General features: G+C 42.3%; 1 protein-coding gene and 2 long non-coding RNA genes across 6 annotated transcripts in view; 1 reads left to right on the top strand and 2 right to left on the bottom strand.

The window, feature by feature from the left end:
• LOC125888977 (melatonin receptor type 1B-B-like) overlaps nt 1-19207 on the top strand; it is a 145355-nt gene that overhangs the window by 91961 nt on the left and 34187 nt on the right. The gene's annotated exons all lie outside the window — the stretch shown is intronic.
• Nucleotides 1819-3617, bottom strand: LOC125888979 (uncharacterized). Of its 2 annotated transcripts, none has more exons than XR_007449388.1 (3): nt 3211-3617; nt 3035-3111; nt 1819-2251 (listed from the first exon to the last, which is right to left on the bottom strand). It is a non-coding gene; the product is annotated as an uncharacterized LOC125888979 (long non-coding RNA). The 2 variants fall into 2 exon arrangements; XR_007449387.1 differs by having other exon boundaries at nt 1819-2246; nt 3031-3111.
• Nucleotides 10659-12336, bottom strand: LOC125888978 (uncharacterized). Of its 2 annotated transcripts, none has more exons than XR_007449386.1 (3): nt 11940-12336; nt 11764-11840; nt 10659-10979 (listed from the first exon to the last, which is right to left on the bottom strand). It is a non-coding gene; the product is annotated as an uncharacterized LOC125888978 (long non-coding RNA). The 2 variants fall into 2 exon arrangements; XR_007449385.1 differs by having other exon boundaries at nt 10659-10974; nt 11760-11840.

Consider the following 19207-nt stretch of genomic DNA (forward strand, 5'->3'; position numbering starts at 1 on the left):
AGACAGACTCTGAAGTTAATGCAGGATGTCTTTCATGACAGCCAAACATTTCACAAAACCTGAGTTGCTTAGGTGCTTGTGGAGCCTCTCTCTGTCTCTCTTTCTGTCTCATTGTGTCATACGGGTTACTGTTAATGTATTATGCTGATCTGTTCTGTACGACATCTATTGCACGTCTGTCCGTCCTGGAAGAGGGATCCCTCCTCAGTTGCTCTTCCTGAGGTTTCTACCATTTTTTTTCCCGTTAAAGGGGTTTTTTGGGGGAGTTTTTCCTGATCAGCTGTGAGGATCCAAAGGACAGAGGGATGTTGTATGCTGTAAAGCCCTGTGAGGCAAATTGTGATTTGTGATATTGGGCTTTATAAATAAAACTGATTGATTGATTGATTGATTGATTGATGACTGGTTGTTTATAAGGTAAAGCGGAGCATATATTCAAATATAGACCTAGTGTACACTTGCAGGGGATTTATGGTTGTGCGTAGACCCTACGCTGTTGTGAGCATTTTTACTTCTGCGGTGGTGTGTCTGTGTCACTCTGCATTTACACCTCCAGAATGCTAGATGGCGGTGGAGGTTTCTGTTAAGTACTGTAAAGTTTAGTTGATTAAGTTTAGTTGATTCAAAACACACATTGAACACATTAAATATGGCTTAATACAGACAATTTCAAACACAAGTACGCAAAGGAGGGGGAGGTTTTGCTCTCTTGTCTGTGTGTGTGGAAAATGGAAATCAATGTAAGGTAAGTGTGGTTTGACTGGTGTGCTTAAGTCAATTAACGATAAACACGTGTTCCCCTGCTAGGTTCAGTGGCGTTACCCCTTTGGGTTTCGTCTTGTTTGTTGTTTTTAATAGTGTTGCGGAGACCGTGGTTACAGCATTGTGCTCAGGAACACGTCCGTGGTTCCAGGAGGGTCGCCAGTTTCTGGTTGCTTTCCCTCGCCATTGGGATCTATTTCGACCTCACTCAGACCATCACCACGGTCTTTACCTTGAATGATGCCCTCATCTCCCTATCCTTGAGACCTATATATCAACAATGTCCTGTGACTGTCCTTAGGAGGCTTGGCTCGCCGCCCATAAAAGCACCCAGGTGAGCACGCCTCCTCCTCTTTGCTTCACTCGCCTCATCCGAGACCTGCAGGTAAGTATGTTTTGGACTCCACTTTTAACAATCCGTCACTTTTGTGCAGGTGCCTTGTGTCCCTGAGGATTTCAGGTAACCTAATTTGTTGCACCTGGCGGTAACTAATTACTCTAGCTGCATTTTCCAGTAAGTGCGGTTGTCTTGCTGTGTTTTCAAGAATTAAGTTTAAAAGTATACGTTTTTGCTGCAGTTACAGAGCTGTTCATTCATCTGTTCTTTTTTGAGCTGCATTTGTGTTTCCCCATTAACTCACTGTCCGCAGTGAGGGGGTTTATGAGGTCCCCCTCCCGTGGGGACTAGTTTTGTTTTGATTTTTCTGCTAGATTTGTTTGATAATTGTTATCGGACACAAATTGATATTTTTCCTTACTGAGCTGTGTGCAGGAGAAACAGGTAAGTTTGTTTTGTAGCTCTCTGTGTTTTGTTTTCTCTGTATAAGGAATACAGTTGGCTTTAAGTTAATTATTATTGCCTTTTGGCTGGTTATATTAACCTTAAGCTCTATTCACAGTTGCTGGTGTAACCCTTATTACGATGTTATAACATGAGTACAGGTAAGTAATAGTAAACGCTAAGAGATGGACCAGTAACAGAAGACTATCAGCTAGTGAGAACCCTGGTGGTTGAGCAATCAAAAGACACAGGCAATGGTTTAAGTTTTTTGTGGCCACTTGTTATTATTAACCAATAACACAATGAAAATACAACAGTTGTTGCAAGACATTCAATGAAAAATAACAAACTAAAATAATAAAGCCGGCAAAAAGAAAAACCCTTTGTGTCCCAAAGTTACCGTTGGGGCCCTTGTTTCTTCGGATCCGTGTCAAGTGTATTAGTGGATCAGTGTATGTTTGTTCTGTCCTACCACACGGTCTGTGAGAAAGGGGGAATGAAGGAATTCTTCTCCACTCTCAGAGTTCAGTATCAGTAGTTTCGATGCGGCTCGCCACCCAGCTCACGCTGGGAATCTATGGATCTGGGATCTGGAAACAATCTCTGGATCTCTGGAAACTTCACACGAAACCAGCTGAAGCTCTCCACTGGACGGTGGGATGTGGCTGGGACGTCATCTAATGATGTCACAGGAAAAAAAAACCTGACCTACAAGGAGGTCAAAGGAAATCCAAATAGCATGTTGATTATCACCGATCAATAATAATGCTTCACATTAATTGGGTTAAATCAAGCTCTCAAAAGGTTCAGTTGTACAACAAAATCTTCAGTTCAAATATTAACTTACAGTTGTGTAACCATAAATACATTTAAAGTGCATTTAATAATTAAATTCAAGTACTGTAACTACATTAATAACTGTTTAAAGACCTTAACCAGTCTTTGTTACATTAACAACAAGGAAAATATCATTTTTCAAAACAAACAAAGAAAATATTGCATAGTACCCTTTAATTTTTGTAGAAAACTGCATTAAATTCAGAGAAACTCATGGTAACTTAGAGGCATTAAGGCCTACTGTGCTTATATCTCTCCTTGCACCGTAACAATGAGAAACTGCACCAAACATTCACCTCTGCATTTACCATAAGCACACACACACATCAATAGTCTCACCATCATCTTATTTTTTCAACACATGTAGTGAACGACAGTTTAGAAAAATATTCTGAAGCAAACAGCTATAAAACACCATAAAACGATAATTTGCATATGACACCAAATGAGCTAAATGGCTATACACAAGTCAATGGGCCATTAGCGTCACACACACAGTCTATGGTGGTTATAGCACCATTAGCACCTTTTTTCATGGCTATCTGCGCAGATTAACGTGACTTTTAACTGCTTTACACACAACCACACAGGTTACACATGAATATAAAATGCATTCCAAGTTAACCGAACAGGTTAAAGGGTATTTTCACTCACCGAGTGATCAAGCTAGGAGCACAGTTTCAGCATTTACCCTCGCCAGGTCGGCGGAAATCATCCGGTCTCACGGAGCTCTACAAAGTTTAAATGTTAACAATATACCGGTCAACCAGTGCTTAACTTCATCAGGAATTACTACAACTCAGTTTGGAAACATTATTTTCATGTCTTACCCCGTGGATGGCAACAGGTTTACTCGCGGTTTGGATCAGGTAGCACATGAGGCAGCAGAGGTAAACATGACCGCAGAATCGGAAGAGAAGACCGGACGTGACCCTACAGGGTTGATCACCTGAACCCAGAGGGGTTCACTGATTGGGTCGTTCTACGTAGCCCTCTGCAGCAACTCTCTTTTTTTCCTTTTTTCTCTCTATTTCTCCTTTTCTCCATTTTAACCACTTTTAACTCAGGTTTTAACAGTTGTTGGTGCATATAAATTAATTTCAATGATATTTCAAAAATAAAATGAACTATTTATGAATCATCTATCATGAATCATTTATTCCAGAATAAAATGAACTGCTTTTAGAATTTTTAATGACTTTTTTTCATTAAATTGTTTCTTTCACAAATAAAAGGAATTATTTTAAAGGAATAGTTTCAACAAAATAATGTCACTTTATAGCCTGGGCTACACCCTCCCCTCCTGATCTTATGTACGTCTCTGTACATGGTAGCAGTCAAATGTAGTTTATCTGAGTGGGCAGGTCAGGGGGGTACAGGTGGTTTTCTCCTTCACTTAGAGCATCGGCCAGTGCTGTGGTTAGTCCATGAAAGAACGATTTAACCACCGTGACAAAGGGATTCCCAAGTTCAGCATAGTCAAGTCGTTTTGGCGGCTGTCGTGTCCTCTCTGATCTCCTGACAGAGGTATCCATTCCTCTCTCTCTCTCAGTCTCCTCTTCACTCTCTGTTTCCATCTGATCCAACTCATCCTTACTTTTCTCCTCAGATTCTCCACTTCCAGCCCCATATATCTCCTCTTCACTCCTTGACACATCAGGGAGCACCGGAAGCTGCTCACCGTGGACATCACATGGCTGGATGACATTATCATCAGGTAAGTTCTTTTTTTCTACAGGGCATACATTTTCAGGTAAGTCACTTTCAGTTTGGTCTGTTTCATGTATTCGTTCAGGTGAGTTGACTTGTTCAGGTAGGTTGACTTGTTCGGGTTCGTTGACTTGTTCAGGTAGGTTCTGCATGGATAGCTCATCTCTGTCCTCGGCAGGGGGCTCGGATGCCGGAGAATCAGAGAGAACTGGAGCAGATGACACATCCAGTTCATTTGACTGTCTGATCACACATGGAGGATTCCTCAACATGTAAGTCTCATTGACATTGGGCTCTGGTGTTTGGAAAGGGAAAAACATCCGAGTGTCTCCAATTTCCGAGTCAGAGCTTTCCTCCTCTCCCTCGCTTTCAGCGGTGGGAAACTGTCTTGTCCTAGGTCTTCTGACTGGGGGCTGTTTGACAGGTTCATTCGTCACAGTTGCAGACAGAAAGCCACAAGGGAGGAGCAGGTCACGATGTAGGGTGCGCACTGGCTCATCTTTGCCCTCCGGCTTGACTGTGTAAACAGGCATGTCACCAGCTTTCCTGAGAACAATGTAGACATCATCCTCCCACTTGTTTGCTAGTTTATGCTTTCCGCGCAGCTTGACATTACGAACAAGGATCCTATCACCCACTTCCAAGGATGAGTCTACAACTTGTCTGTCAAACCGGGCCTTATTTCGATCAGCATTCTTTTGTGCATTGGAGGTTGCAATCCTGTAACTCTGTTCCAGGCGAGATTTTAGGTCTTTGACGTACTGGGAATGAGAGACCTTATTGGTGTTGGTGGGCAGCCCAAAGGCTAGGTCGATGGGAAGCCTGGGTTGTCTCCCAAACATCAATTCATAGGGGGAAAATCCGGTCGTATCATGTTTGGTGCAATTATAGGCATGCACGAGAGGTTTCACGAAGTCTTTCCAATGCAATTTGTCAGGTTGACTTAACGTCCCGAGCATTTGGAGGAGCGTACGATTGAACCTCTCAACCGGATTTCCTCTGGGATGGTATGGTGTAGTATGCACTTTCTTTATCCCAGCGAGCTCACATAGCTCCCTTATTGTGTGCGACTCAAAGTCCGGGCCTTGATCGCTGAGTAGTCGCTCCGGGAAGCCGTAATGCACTATGAAATTATCCCAAAGGCATTTTGCTACTGTACGGGCTCGCTGGTTTGGAGTTGGTATGGCTAGCGCATACTTTGTGAAGTGATCGGTAATGACTAATACATCCTTTGTGTTGGACCGATCTGGCTCCAAGGATAAGAAGTCAATACACAAGAGTTCCAGAGGCCGACAAGTCTTTATGTTGACCAGCGGAGCAGCTCTCTCCGAAGAAGTTTTTACGGCGGACACATCGCTGCAGGTCTTGATCAGTTTTTCGACGGCCTTATACATTTTTGGCCAGTAGAATCTGGCTCTTACTAGATCGACTGTCCGCTCGACTCCAAGATGACCCATTCCATCGTGGAGGCTCTGCAGGGCTGTTGCTCTTAACTCCTCAGGGAGAACTAACTGGAACATGATATCAGGTCCGTCTTGCCGCTGTCGATAGAGCACTCCATTCCGTAGCTCCAGCCTATTGAGCTCACGCAGTAGCAGAGGGAGCTCAGGCAGCTCTGCTTTGAGGGTGGGGGGTGGGGTTTTACCAGTCTCCATTTGAACAATCACTTCATTGATTGCAGGATCTAATCTCTGTTTTTTCCTTAGTTCCTCTTCAGAAAATGAGGGTACAAAAGGAAACCCCTCCACTTGCTCTTCCTGAAAACAGTCTGGAATAGCTGTGGGCTGAAGAGAAAGGGATTCAACTAGAGTCAACGCAGGGCTGAAGCTTTCAGCCTTGGCACCTCCGACACTGGTGACCATGTGCCGATCACATATAGCTTGAATCACTTCTTGAGGAACAGTCTGAGGTGTGTCAACATCACTCAGATGGTACAAAGCAAATTGCCGGATTCTCTCACTTTCTTTTTGTGATACAGGGTCATCCTCTGGTGGGCCATGAGAACGGCGGGACAAGGCGTCGGCGTCCAAGTTTCGCTTGCCAGCTCTGTACTGAAGTCGGAAGGAGAAAGTCGACAGGCTGGACAGCCACCGGTAGCCTGTTGCGTCAAGCTTGGCCGAGGTTAAAAGGTAGGTCAACGGGTTACTATCGGTAACCACTGTGAAGTCCGTGCCATAAAGATAATCCGAAAACTTTTCTGTAACCGCCCACTTTAGGGCCAGAAATTCGAGTTTATGGGCAGGGTACTTCCGTTCACTTTTCGAGAGCCCTCGGCTAGCAAACGCTATAACTCTCGGCTGGCCATCTTGAACCTGGTACAGTGCAGCCCCCACGCCGAGGGTGCTGGCGCCTGTATGTAGGACATATACGGAAGCTGGGGGTCTGCGAAACCCAACACTGGAGCTGACGTCAACTTCTGGATTATCAGGTCGAAGGCTTCCTGACACTGGAGTGTCCATCTTTGATGAAAAGGCTCTTTTGGATTGTAATATTCTCGGTCTGTGGCTTTCTTAGGTTTTTGTTTTCCTTCCTAAGGGTGGATAACCGGAGGTTAGCTCAGTTAGGGGCTTGATGACATGGGAATAGCCCTGAATGAACCGTCTGTAATACCTCACAAACCTAAAAAGGACTGAAGTTCCTTTAGGTTGGTGGGGACAGGCCACTCGTCAGGGCTTTCACTTTCTCCGGGTCTGTCTCTACACCCTTCTCAGAAACCACATGACCGAGATATCTGACAGAGGTCTGAAAAAATTTACACTTCCCTGGCGCTAACTTCAGTCCGTATTCCTTCAGCCGTTGTAAGACACGCTTCAGGCGCTGTTCGTGCTCCTCCAGGGAAGATGCAAAAATAATCAGGTCGTCAATGAACACTAAAACCTCTTTGAGGTTCATCTCTCCAACACACCTTTCCATCAATCGTTGGAATGTTGATGGCGCATTTGTGATGCCTTGAGGCATCCTTTGGAACTCCCAAAACCCTAGTGGGCAAACAAACGCTGTCTTCTGTTTGTCTGATTCCTCCATTTCAATCTGATAGTACCCCGATTTAAGGTCCAGAACGGAGAACCACTTCACCCAGCAAGAGCAGAGAATGCCTCTTCAAGTTTTGGGAGAGCATAAGCATCCTTGATTGTCTGAAGGTTTAGCTTTCTGAAGTCTATGCAAAGACGAACAGAACCATCTTTCTTCCTAACGACAACGATAGGGGATGCAAACGGGGACTCAGACTCCCGTATAATCCCTGAATCAAGGAGCTCCTGTAGGTGTTGTCTCACTGCGTCTACATCATGGGGGTGTATCGGACGTGGTCTGAACTTGAAAGGTGTTTCATCACTGAGTTTAATACGGTGTTTGACTTTGTCTGTATGTCCAAAATCCAGGTCGTGATGGGAGAAGACGTCTGGCATGGAGTTCAACATGTTCGTTACCCGCTCCCTCCACTCGGGGGGTAAAGGTGAGTCTCCAAAATCAAAACTCAGTTTTGTCGGTTGGGGGGACTCCCCCTGCATGTCAGGTGGGTTTGATTCCTTTACTGTTTGTTCTTTGTGTATCACTCGTGCCACAGCATTGATATCTGCCAATATTGTCTTTGATGGAATGACAATATCGTGTTCTGTTTCATTTTTCAAAACAACGGGTAGGTGGCAAGGTTGTTTCGTTGGCAAGCTGACCAAGCTAGCTGTGACCAGGAGGCCGCTGGGTAAAGAAGAGGCTGATGGCTGTTCAACGAGGACGTACTTATCAGAATGAGCACTAGATACATTAGCCATGCCTTTGAGAATGACTGTCTGTCCTGCTGGAACAACCTCAGGTGTCTTTCCAACCATTTTCGCCCAGCCAAGGCTACTACTGGTGGAGCTTTTCTGACGCAGTTGGAGGATTTTGAGGACGGCCCTATAGCCATAAGACAATGGCTGAAAGGTGGAATAATTCGGGTCCTCTTGAAGGTCAGCATACAGGGCGCCAAGAGTATTTGTGCCAATAAGTACCTGCTCCTGGACTGCAGATCGGAGGTGGGGATAACCAACGCCAAAGTGTGGACTTCCATGTCTGCCCCTAAGTCTTTAGGAAATGTAACAGAGAGCTCAATGTATCCTAAGTAGGGGACTAATTGGCCGTTGGCACCCTCAACGTCAAGGAGATCGCCTAAAGGATGGATGGTCAGATCTGGCAAGTGCTGCTCATAAAAAGACTGGGGTACTGTGGTCACCTGCGAACCTGTGTCTAAAAGACAACTAGTGTCTTTTCCCGCAATAGTTACCTGAGCAGTGGTTTTAGTTCCCACAAGGCCACGAGGAAGTGTACTGGGCTTCCTCTTATTTTGAGCTCTCTTCCAGGCAGTTTTCTCAATCGTGGGACTGGATTTGCCAGGGTCGCTCCCATATGTCCTCTATGGGAGCAGATATTAGTTTAAATGTGCCTGATCGCCAAGGGAATTAGAGGACTCCCATGCAGCCTGCCTTTCTCTGAGCTGTTTTCTCTTTGCTGCTACGAGGGAAGGGTTTGGCTCATTGCCACAAGCCGAGACTATATGACCATCCTCCCCACATTGGAAGCAGTACCAAGGGCGTGGCTTGCTGCTCAGTTTGTCAGAGGGGCTCTGCTGACTTGTTCCTTTCTTTTTCATGAGGTGAGTATCGGCTTTGGCACTGGAGGCAAAGGACTTTGCTTTCTGTTTAGGCAGTTTCTGTTTTTTACTCTCAACTGTCATGCTGTCAAGTTGAGCACTAATGTCTGCTATTTGTTTCCTCAGCATCTCGACTTCAGTGCAGTGATCAGACTCAGTTGTGGCATGTGCCGTTTGTAGATGAGACATGACACGCTGTTTGCTGGCACTATAAGCAGGCTTGGTGCTGCCCAGATGTTGCTTCATACGACTCATTTTCGCTGCCTGTTTATCCTCTTCTGTCCTTAACAGCAGCAACAGTTCTGCAAAGGATGGTGGATTCCTCTTCCTTTGTTCAAGCTGAAGGTCGACTATTAAGGAATTTTCCCAGCAACCGCGGCAGAACTGCTTTAAAAGTTGCTGGTCAAAGTCGTGAGATGACACACCACCACGTCTCATAGTTGTGCTCAGTGCCACATGCAACCTCTGCAAAAAAGCAGATGGCTTCTCCCTATCATTTTGAAGTGTACTCATGAATCTGGCATACAGTTCATCGCCATCTTCAACTGCTCCATAGGCAGAGTCCAGTAGTTCAAGATAGGCCGAAGGTCTAGCCTGTGGGCCAAGATGCTTAGTCATCTCAGAAGCAGGAGGAGGAGACTGTCAAGGATGCGATGAGTGCAGTGTGAGTCGGAAACTGAGGGATCCTTCATGAGGACTTCAACACTGGTACGCCACGTGTCATAATCCGCTTCGTTACTAGGACGTGGACATTTCCTGAGAAAGCTCGAAGCCTACCCGGCGTAGAAAGGTGTGATGGGCCTTCACTGCTGCGGACAACATGTTCAACCACCACTCGTTGAATACTTGGGGGATTCACGTCGATGGTGGACTGGGTCGTGTCACCAGTGACAACTGGGGGAGTCGACGACAAGGTTAACTCGGTCAGGTTTTTTGTGAGGATCGAGGTATGAGGCTGAACCTCATTGTGAGAAGGTTTCCTACCTGCAGGATCAGTAGGATCAACGAAAGAAGGGCGCGAGAGGATGAGACATTTTCCTGGTCGGATGGTTCCGTTTGGGAGAGTGGGCTCTGCTCAGGTGAGAGTTTTGGGCAAGGCTGAGGAGAAGAGGACAGTGTGCTAGCTGTAGACAAAGCAAGATGTGTCAGCTCCTCTTTCAGCATTTGCTCTAAAGGGGTTCCACTTAGCTTGGCAATGTCATACAGTTGTTCCATGTATGTTCTGGTAGCCTTGCTTCGAGCATCTAGTGTGTAAACACTTGCCAAACTCTTCACTTCATACACAGTGCTGGTCTGGGTGGGGCTTTGAAGCTTAAGGGGCAACAAGGGCTCTAAGGCTTCCATAGCAGTGCTTTGTGTGAATTCCACAATGATGTGTCTGTGGAAATCTGATTTAGGATCATCTATACGGAAAAAGCGTTTGATGGAACCATATTTCTGAAGGTAAGTAGATACTTCATCATCACTATCTGTGTCAGTTAACCCACTAACCACTACAGCGCAGGGGATTTCAACTGCTTCCTGCATCACTATTTCCATTTTGCCGTGTCTAATTTTTCCTATATTTTTTTTTTTTTTTTTTTTTTTTTTTAAATGTACCTTTAATTGTAACAACTTGTACACACAAAATAAAATTGACAATTACACACTCAACAGGGCTCTCCTGGCTGGCTCGCCAAATCTGTAACCCTTATTACGATGTTATAACATGAGTACAGGTAAGTAATAGTAAACGCTAAGAGATGGACCAGTAACAGAAGACTATCAGCTAGTGAGAACCCTGGTGGTTGAGCAATCAAAAGACACAGGCAATGGTTTAAGTTTTTTGTGGCCACTTGTTATTATTAACCAATAACACAATGAAAATACAACAGTTGTTGCAAGACATTCAATGAAAAATAACAAACTAAAATAATAAAGACGCAAAAGAAAACCCTTTGTGTCCCAAAGTTACCGTTGGGGCCCTTGTTTCTTCGGATCCGTGTCAAGTGTATTAGTGGATCAGTGTATGTTTGTTCTGTCCTACCACACGGTCTGTGAGAAAGGGGGAATGAAGGAATTCTTCTCCACTCTCAGAGTTCAGTATCAGTAGTTTCGATGCGGCTCGCCACCCAGCTCACGCTGGGAATCTATGGATCTGGGATCTGGAAACAATCTCTGGATCTCTGGAAACTTCACACGAAACCAGCTGAAGCTCTCCACTGGACGGTGGGATGTGGCTGGGACGTCATCTAATGATGTCACAGGAAAAAAAAACCTGACCTACAAGGAGGTCAAAGGAAATCCAAATAGCATGTTGATTATCACCGATCAATAATAATGCTTCACATTAATTGGGTTAAATCAAGCTCTCAAAAGGTTCAGTTGTACAACAAAATCTTCAGTTCAAATATTAACTTACAGTTGTGTAACCATAAATACATTTAAAGTGCATTTAATAATTAAATTCAAGTACTGTAACTACATTAATAACTGTTTAAAGACCTTAACCAGTCTTTGTTACATTAACAACAAGGAAAATATCATTTTTTCAAAAACAAACAAAGAAAATATTGCATAGTACCCTTTAATTTTTGTAGAAAACTGCATTAAATTCAGAGAAACTCATGGTAACTTAGAGGCATTAAGGCCTACTGTGCTTATATGTCTCTCCTTGCACCGGTAACAATGAGAAACTGCACCAAACATTCACCTCTGCATTTACCATAAGCACACACACACATCAATAGTCTCACCATCATCTTATTTTTTCAACACATGTAGTGAACGACAGTTTAGAAAAATATTCTGAAGCAAACAGCTATAAAACACCATAAAACGATAATTTGCATATGACACCAAATGAGCTAAATGGCTATACACAAGTCAATGGGCCATTAGCGTCACACAGTCTATGGTGGTTATAGCACCATTAGCACCTTTTTTCATGGCTATCTGCGCAGATTAACGTGACTTTTAACTGCTTTACACACAACCACACAGGTTACACATGAATATAAAATGCATTCCAAGTTAACCGAACAGGTTAAAGGGTATTTTCACTCACCGAGTGATCAAGCTAGGAGCACAGTTTCAGCATTTACCCTCGCCAGGTCGGCGGAAATCATCCGGTCTCACGGAGCTCTACAAAGTTTAAATGTTAACAATATACCGGTCAACCAGTGCTTAACTTCATCAGGAATTACTACAACTCAGTTTGGAAACATTATTTTCATGTCTTACCCCGTGGATGGCAACAGGTTTACTCGCGGTTTGGATCAGGTAGCACATGAGGCAGCAGAGGTAAACATGACCGCAGAATCGGAAGAGAAGACCGGACGTGACCCTACAGGGTTGATCACCTGAACCCAGAGGGGTTCACTGATTGGGTCGTTCTACGTAGCCCTCTGCAGCAACTCTCTTTTTTTCCTTTTTTCTCTCTATTTCTCCTTTTCTCCATTTTAACCACTTTTAACTCAGGTTTTAACAGTTGTTGGTGCATATAAATTAATTTCAATGATATTTCAAAAATAAAATGAACTATTTATGAATCATCTATCATGAATCATTTATTCCAGAATAAAATGAACTGCTTTTAGAATTTTTAATGACTTTTTTTCATTAAATTGTTTCTTTCACAAATAAAAGGAATTATTTTAAAGGAATAGTTTCAACAAAATAATGTCACTTTATAGCCTGGGCTACACCGGGCTTCCATTTTCCAGTTCCCCCACCCCTTCCTTTTTTCTTGTTGCAAAAAACTGGTGGGTGTCTTGGAGCAAATTTGATTTAATTCAACTTTTTTCAGTTATTTGTGATTGGGGCTAGCTGTGAGCAGCCTATTTATTGTTCTTCCCCTTTGTCAGCTATCCGTAGCTGTTGGGTACTGTTTTTATAATAATAATAACTTTATTTATATAGCACAATTCAGGCATAAAATGCAACACAAAGTGCTGAACAGAAAAGACAATCAAGACATTTGTTAGAAATAAAAACAAAATAAAAGCATGAATAAAAAGTGCCTAGTAAAAGCATAAATACATAAAAACACATTTCAAGAGAAAGCAATGGTGAAAAAGTGTGACTTAAGATTTTGTTTGAAAGTTTCAACAGATTTAGAGCTCCTAAGACCCTCAGGTAGACTGTTCCAGAGTTTAGGGCCATAATAAGCAAAGGCTGCCTCTTCATGCCTTTTTATTGTAACCTTTGGAACAATCAAGAGATTTGAATCTGAGGATCTTAGGGACCTTGAAAGCACATATATTTCGAGCATGTCAGACAGATAAGTTGGGGCAAGGCCATTTAGAGCTTTAAAAACCAATAAAATAATTTTAAAATGTATTCTTTGACTGACAGGTAACCAATATAGTGATTTTAAAACTGGAGTGATGTGTGCTCTCTGCCTGGTTTTTGTCAGAACACGTGCTGCTGCATTTTGCATGAGCTGTAACTTAGAAATAGCTTTCTTGGATACACCAGACAGAAGAGCATTGCAATAGTCCAGTCGGCTGGAGATAAAAGCATGAATCAGCTTTTCTGTATCTGCCTGGGAGAGAAACGGTCTGACTTTGGCAATGTTCCTTAGGTGATAAAATGACACTTTAATTACATTTTAATGTAATGGTCAAAGTTAAGATCAAGATCAATTATAACACCAAGGTTTTTTACATGTTCTTTGGGTTTTAGGTGGTCAGACAGCTTTTCTCTTTCAGCTTTTGCTCCAATAACAAGAACCTTGGTTTAACTGTAAAAAGTTCTGATTGATCCACAATTCTGTCTCTTTTGGTGGCCACCCTGGTGGCCAAGAAAGTGGGCCACCCTGTATCTAAACAGTGCTTGTCCCACTGGATTGTGAGGCCTATTCTGGTCAAGATATCCCCGTCCTGGGCCCTGTTGTAGCTCATTCCACTGGAAGTGTGGCCACTTCCTGGGCTGCTTTGAAGGGGGTTCCTCTTTTAGAAATCTGTGCAGCTGCAACATGGAGTACTTCCTGTACCTTTTCCAGGTTCTACAGAGTCAACATGGCATCCCCTGCTCCACTGGGTTCGGCCGTGTTACTCTCAGCTGCTGGGCGAGGTTGTGAGGCGGTGGAGTCCTCTGTTCTTCGTGACATTGCTGGTACTAATCATCCAAGGTAAAGACCGTGGTGACGGTCTGAGTGAGGTCAAAATAGATCCTAAGTTATGACTATAACTATGGATCTATGAGACCAAACGATGACCGTCACCATCTCTTGTCACTCTGAACCGGCTGAGGCGTTCCAGCAAGAGGAGGGGGCGTGCTCACCGGGGTGCTTTTATGGGCGGCAAGCCAAGCCTCCTAAGATCAGTCACATGACATTGTTGATATATAGGTCTCGAGGATAGGGAGATGAGGGCATCATTCAAGGTAAAGACCGTGGTGACTGTCATCGTTAGGTCTCATACAGATGCAGCCACTTCAAATTTCCGTTTGGTCCGTGGTGGAGCCCTAACGGATCCATGACAGGTCCCTGTTGTCACCTGGCCGGGCTTGTAGCTCTAATGAGATCCCCCGCGATGACGTAGAGAATATGGGGCTGACTGGAAATACCCCTAAGTTTAATTTGTCGAAACCAGTTGCAATGGTCTTTCTATCCACCAGGAGGAGCAGTGAGTGTGGAAGCTGAAGCGGTTTATTGTGACTCTTAATAGTGTAATCGGGGGAGAGAACTTTCCACACAGAGCATATTTAATGATTATCACTATACATACAAATATATATATATATATATATATATATATATATATATACATGTATATATATGTGTGTGTGTGTGTGTGTATATATATGTGTGTGTATATGTGTGTATATATATACATATATATATATATATATATATATATAATACCATTATTATGGCTATATAAATGTAATTTATGGTGCTGTTAGATTGCAGTTAGACCCCACTCCGTTTACAGAATGTGTGAAAGACGAGGATTTTTTTAACCTCAGCAAAATTTATTTATTTTTTTTAAAGTCTACATGCCAACAAATATGGACTGAAGCAGAATCTTTCGTTAGATAAAAACAGCTTTTGAATATATTTTATTATTAGGCCTATTTTGAGGTTCGGACTGTACAGTGCTCTGCACACGCTCTGCCTGCTGCACGCAGCACAGCTTCACCTCATTGATCTGTTGCTGTCTGTCTAAACAAATTCATGGAAGTGATATTTCACAAGATCTGATGCAAGAGGAATTTGTGATAAAATGTCTATTACTATTTATTAACACTAGACACACCAAGGGGTCATTTTTACCCCCCTGCCATTTTCAAATGCTTGTAACTTTGTCACAATGAAACTCTAACATCTCTTTGCGAAATGCAAGCCAGTTTTGACAGAGAGACAGACAGACCGATAAGAGGACAAGAGGAAAAGAGAGGGATTTGGATTCATATATATATATATATATATATATATATATATATATGTGTGTGTGTGTGTGTGTATATATTTGTGTGTATATATGTAGCTATACACACACACACACACACACACATGTATATATATACATATATATAATGCCGTTCAGTAGTTTCTAGCAAGATTACTGCACTTGCGAAACAAATTTTATTTATTTTGTATAGTGTCAGATCAACCAGATCTGTGTGAGGGCCATGCAACTGGAAAAGATGGGACTGTGTGGAAGCGTACACAGCCGGGACTACACAGTCACAGTACAATATCCACAACACCCGCCCCCCTCCAAAGTCCCATCCTCCTCCTCCTGCAACTCCACCTCTCTCCAAAGGCCTACTCCTCCCTCCTCCATTACGTCCTCATTACATCTATGATAGGCGTTGGCAAGGTAACGTTAGATACACAGAAGAGGAGAGTGAGTGTAAAGACAGTCAAATGCAACCCTGGAGTTTTAAAACTGAACCGGAGTCAGTGATGACTGATGAGTTTTAGAATACAGTTACAGTGCTAACGTTAGATAGTAGTGTTAACGTTACTAGTAAGTGGAAACGCACAAGGAAGATAACATTAATGTTTCAGAGGCTACGCTACAGTAGGCTAACGTTAGCCATTAGCAACTGGGTGCTGTGTTGTCATATATAATGTTATGAACTGAACTGAACTGCTCTTCCAGGAGGATGGGTTTTTGATAAGTACTAGGGTTGTCAAAGGTATCGATACTCTGAAAAATATCGATACTCAAACACTGTATCCGGATACAATACTAATTAACAAAAGTATCGATACTAACAGTGCACGCCACCTCAGCGCCTGTCGGGTGCGCGCGATGGGTCCGACCTCGCTGCAACCCAGCTTGTTGTCGTCGCTGTGCATGCACGCACATATCTGTTGCTGTAATATGGCCAGCGTGGCTGCAGGAGGATCAGAGCAGCCAGTTTTGGTCAAAAATGATAAAGGAAAAAGCGCTCTTTGGAAATATTTAGTGAAGTGAACACAACACGCTGCAGACGGCAGGTACAGCCCCTCCCCTCACTAGCAGCTGAGCAGCTGCTGTCACCAGCATCAAACTAAAATATAACTTCTAACGTTAATGTGGGAGCTAAGCAGAAAACTTTATCAGTCATGCCCGTCTGTAACATAAGTAGACAATGTTAGTTTAACAGGACAATGCAATTATGTGTGTCTGAAAAGTTATGTTAACTGTAAAGTCACAGATTGAAGCTGAAAAAACGTTTGGTTTCTCCCGTGACCCCTGGTTCTCTGATCACATGGTGAGGTAGAAACAGGAGCATCCTGAGCCTAAACTACCAACTCTATTTGATCAGCAACGAAAATATAGTGCCAATTCACCAGAAGCACAGAAAACAAACAGGGCTGTAGATAAATACGTTTGTATGGACAGATCTTGTTTCTGGTTATTTATTTTGGGGGGATTTTTTTTGTTGTTATCGTTGATGTTACTGTTCTGATCTTTATTTAAAAAATGACATGCCTCTTGAGTTTTTGCTGCTGTATCAAAAATGGTATCGAGTATTGAATATTTTTCCTGGGTATCAATATCGAGTTTGAAATTTTAGCATCGTGACAACCCTAATAAGTAAATGTCTAAGTCTGTAATGCTTTAAGAGATCAGTTTTTCTTGGTGTTTCAAATTTTACAGATCCACTTCATTTTAATTACTAACAAAGGACCTGTTTAAATTACTTGAACTTGGGTGATTCAGAAGGATGTAGTGTCTTCAACTCATGCCACATCAGCATTACAGTAAGTTTTATTTTAATGTTTTTGAATATTCAGGAGGAAAACCAAGAAAAAAATGCTTGTAAACTACTACAAAGACATAGGCAAACTACACTGCAATCAATGTTCAAACCTTTTTAACTATACAGTCTTATCATTATCTGATAGGAAATCCTTATGAAATTAAAAGTTAAAACTATGTATAGATTTTTATTAATATAGTTGTCTTAATGTGCAGCAAATTGTGTGACCAAAAATGTGAAATTAAGGAGAAAAACATAAAAATTTTAAACAGAAGTTTTGGTGACTAAAGACTTATTTTACTGAATGCCACTGATTGCGTGTTGCTTGATGTTGCCGAATGTATTAATTATTTTCTCTAAAATGATACAACTGTGCTAATGTATCTGCAATTACCAACACCCTAAACAGCAAAATTATATTTTATGTGCTAATGCACCCTCTATGCAATGCCAACAACTAGCTTGTTAATGTTTCTTAAGAACATTCCTGTGGCGTTTCTACAACATGGCGTTCCTCGCTCGTGTTTTTAGACTGCACTTTGACAGACTGTTCTCAACCCTATGGGCCCTAGGCGTTTTTGGGGTATTTTTACTGCCTTTACTTTTAAGCATTTAAGTCATTATAAAGGCTACATACACATGCTGTATCTTGTTTTTTCAGGACAATGTGGGCTATCCAGATTTGCCATCATTCCATGTCCTTCTATGTGCCTGTATTTTATATTAAATTTTGTATCAATGAAAAAAAAACAAATCTGTGTGACTAAATTCTTACATTTTTACATGTATCTCACCATATCAAGTTGGAAGTTGACATATTCTGCCATATATGAAGAGGGGAGACTCTCTGGAATCTGGCAGTATAAGAACCATGATGGTGGGACATTCTGTCACTTCACAGCTGTCCAAAACATGTGGTTTGTGCCAGGCGAACATGATGCCAGTATTTTTTAATTATTGCAAGAAATTCCATTGACTCATTCACAAGTCAAAAATGTGTTTTATCTGAAAGAAACATGCACTATTACATCTAAGATAATAGAAAAATAGTCAACCACGTGTAATGATGTTCTCCAAGATAATATTTGCCACTTTGTTTGCAGTAAACAAAGTTTGTTGTTGTTTTTCAGTTTCAGTTATATACTGGGGGGGCATTTTGGGCATTGGGGGGGGACACATGTCCCCCTCAATGTATATGGTGACTACTGCCCTGTCAGCATGCATAATTAGGCTACAGTTGTCTGGGTGCGCAAAGGTGAAGTGGCTGGTCTTGTCATACAAAGTTTGATGGAGTGTCAACTGGATAATATGGAGATATTTGCATCTTGAAGGCCGGACTACAAATGTGGATAGACAGGGAGAAACACACGCAAGCCTAAGATGTGGTAAGATAGGATATTCCTCACTATATGAAGTGACTGATAACAAGATCTGGATAATGGATTGTAAAGAAATTCGTCAGGTTTTTATTTTGTAGGCAATTAATCTGTATTTATAGCCTGATGGGATGACAGCACAATGATGTGTGTGGTATCACTGGAAAGCTCTGCTCCTGTGCTTTCATGTGATATGTGTGGCATTTCTGTGCGAGCCTGCATTCGCGAGTAATCCATCCAAGAGTAATGTGTGTGCAAAGCTGTATGAAAGCTTTGTTATACATAATTTTAGTGTTTTGGACGCATGCATCGTTTGGGCCCATAGGGTTAAGCTATGGCTCAATTAACAAACTTTAACCTCACATAGAAATAACTCTAGAATGTAAACATCAAAATGCATCAATGTCAAACTGAATGTATGTTCAGTAACCTATATTTGTTACGTGTTTAGTCATGGATATAAAACGCCCCAGCCATGCAGCTTTTGCTGGTCAAACCTACATCAACAAAGCAACAATTTTAAATTAGGAAGAAGCCAAACGTGTATTATCTTACCTTTGCAGAGTTAAAACTAATGATACAGAAATCCAGTGCCAATTAATACCATTTGGCTTCCACCATAAAACAAAACTTAACAAAGACTAATGTTAAAGCCGAATTACTACACCAATTAGCTAAAAGTCTCCTAGCTTAAACATTACCACTGCTGAGGAAAAGCTTTTAGTGTTGTGTGAAAATGATTTCTTGCACTGTGTGCTAATGGAGTTATTAACTGTTGTGAATAAAACAAGACAAAAACTGTACTTGCCACGCCTTAAAATTTAGGAAAGTTGGGGCAAAATCGCATGTTTCCATCTCCCTCTCCCTCTCCTTTCTGTTTCCCTCCATTTCTTGTTGCTGCCGGCAGTCTGGCGGCAAAATATGTCTGGG

The sequence above is a fragment of the Epinephelus fuscoguttatus genome, linkage group LG5 (genome assembly GCF_011397635.1).
Source record: "Epinephelus fuscoguttatus linkage group LG5, E.fuscoguttatus.final_Chr_v1".
Classification (NCBI taxonomy): Eukaryota; Metazoa; Chordata; class Actinopteri; order Perciformes; family Serranidae; genus Epinephelus; species Epinephelus fuscoguttatus.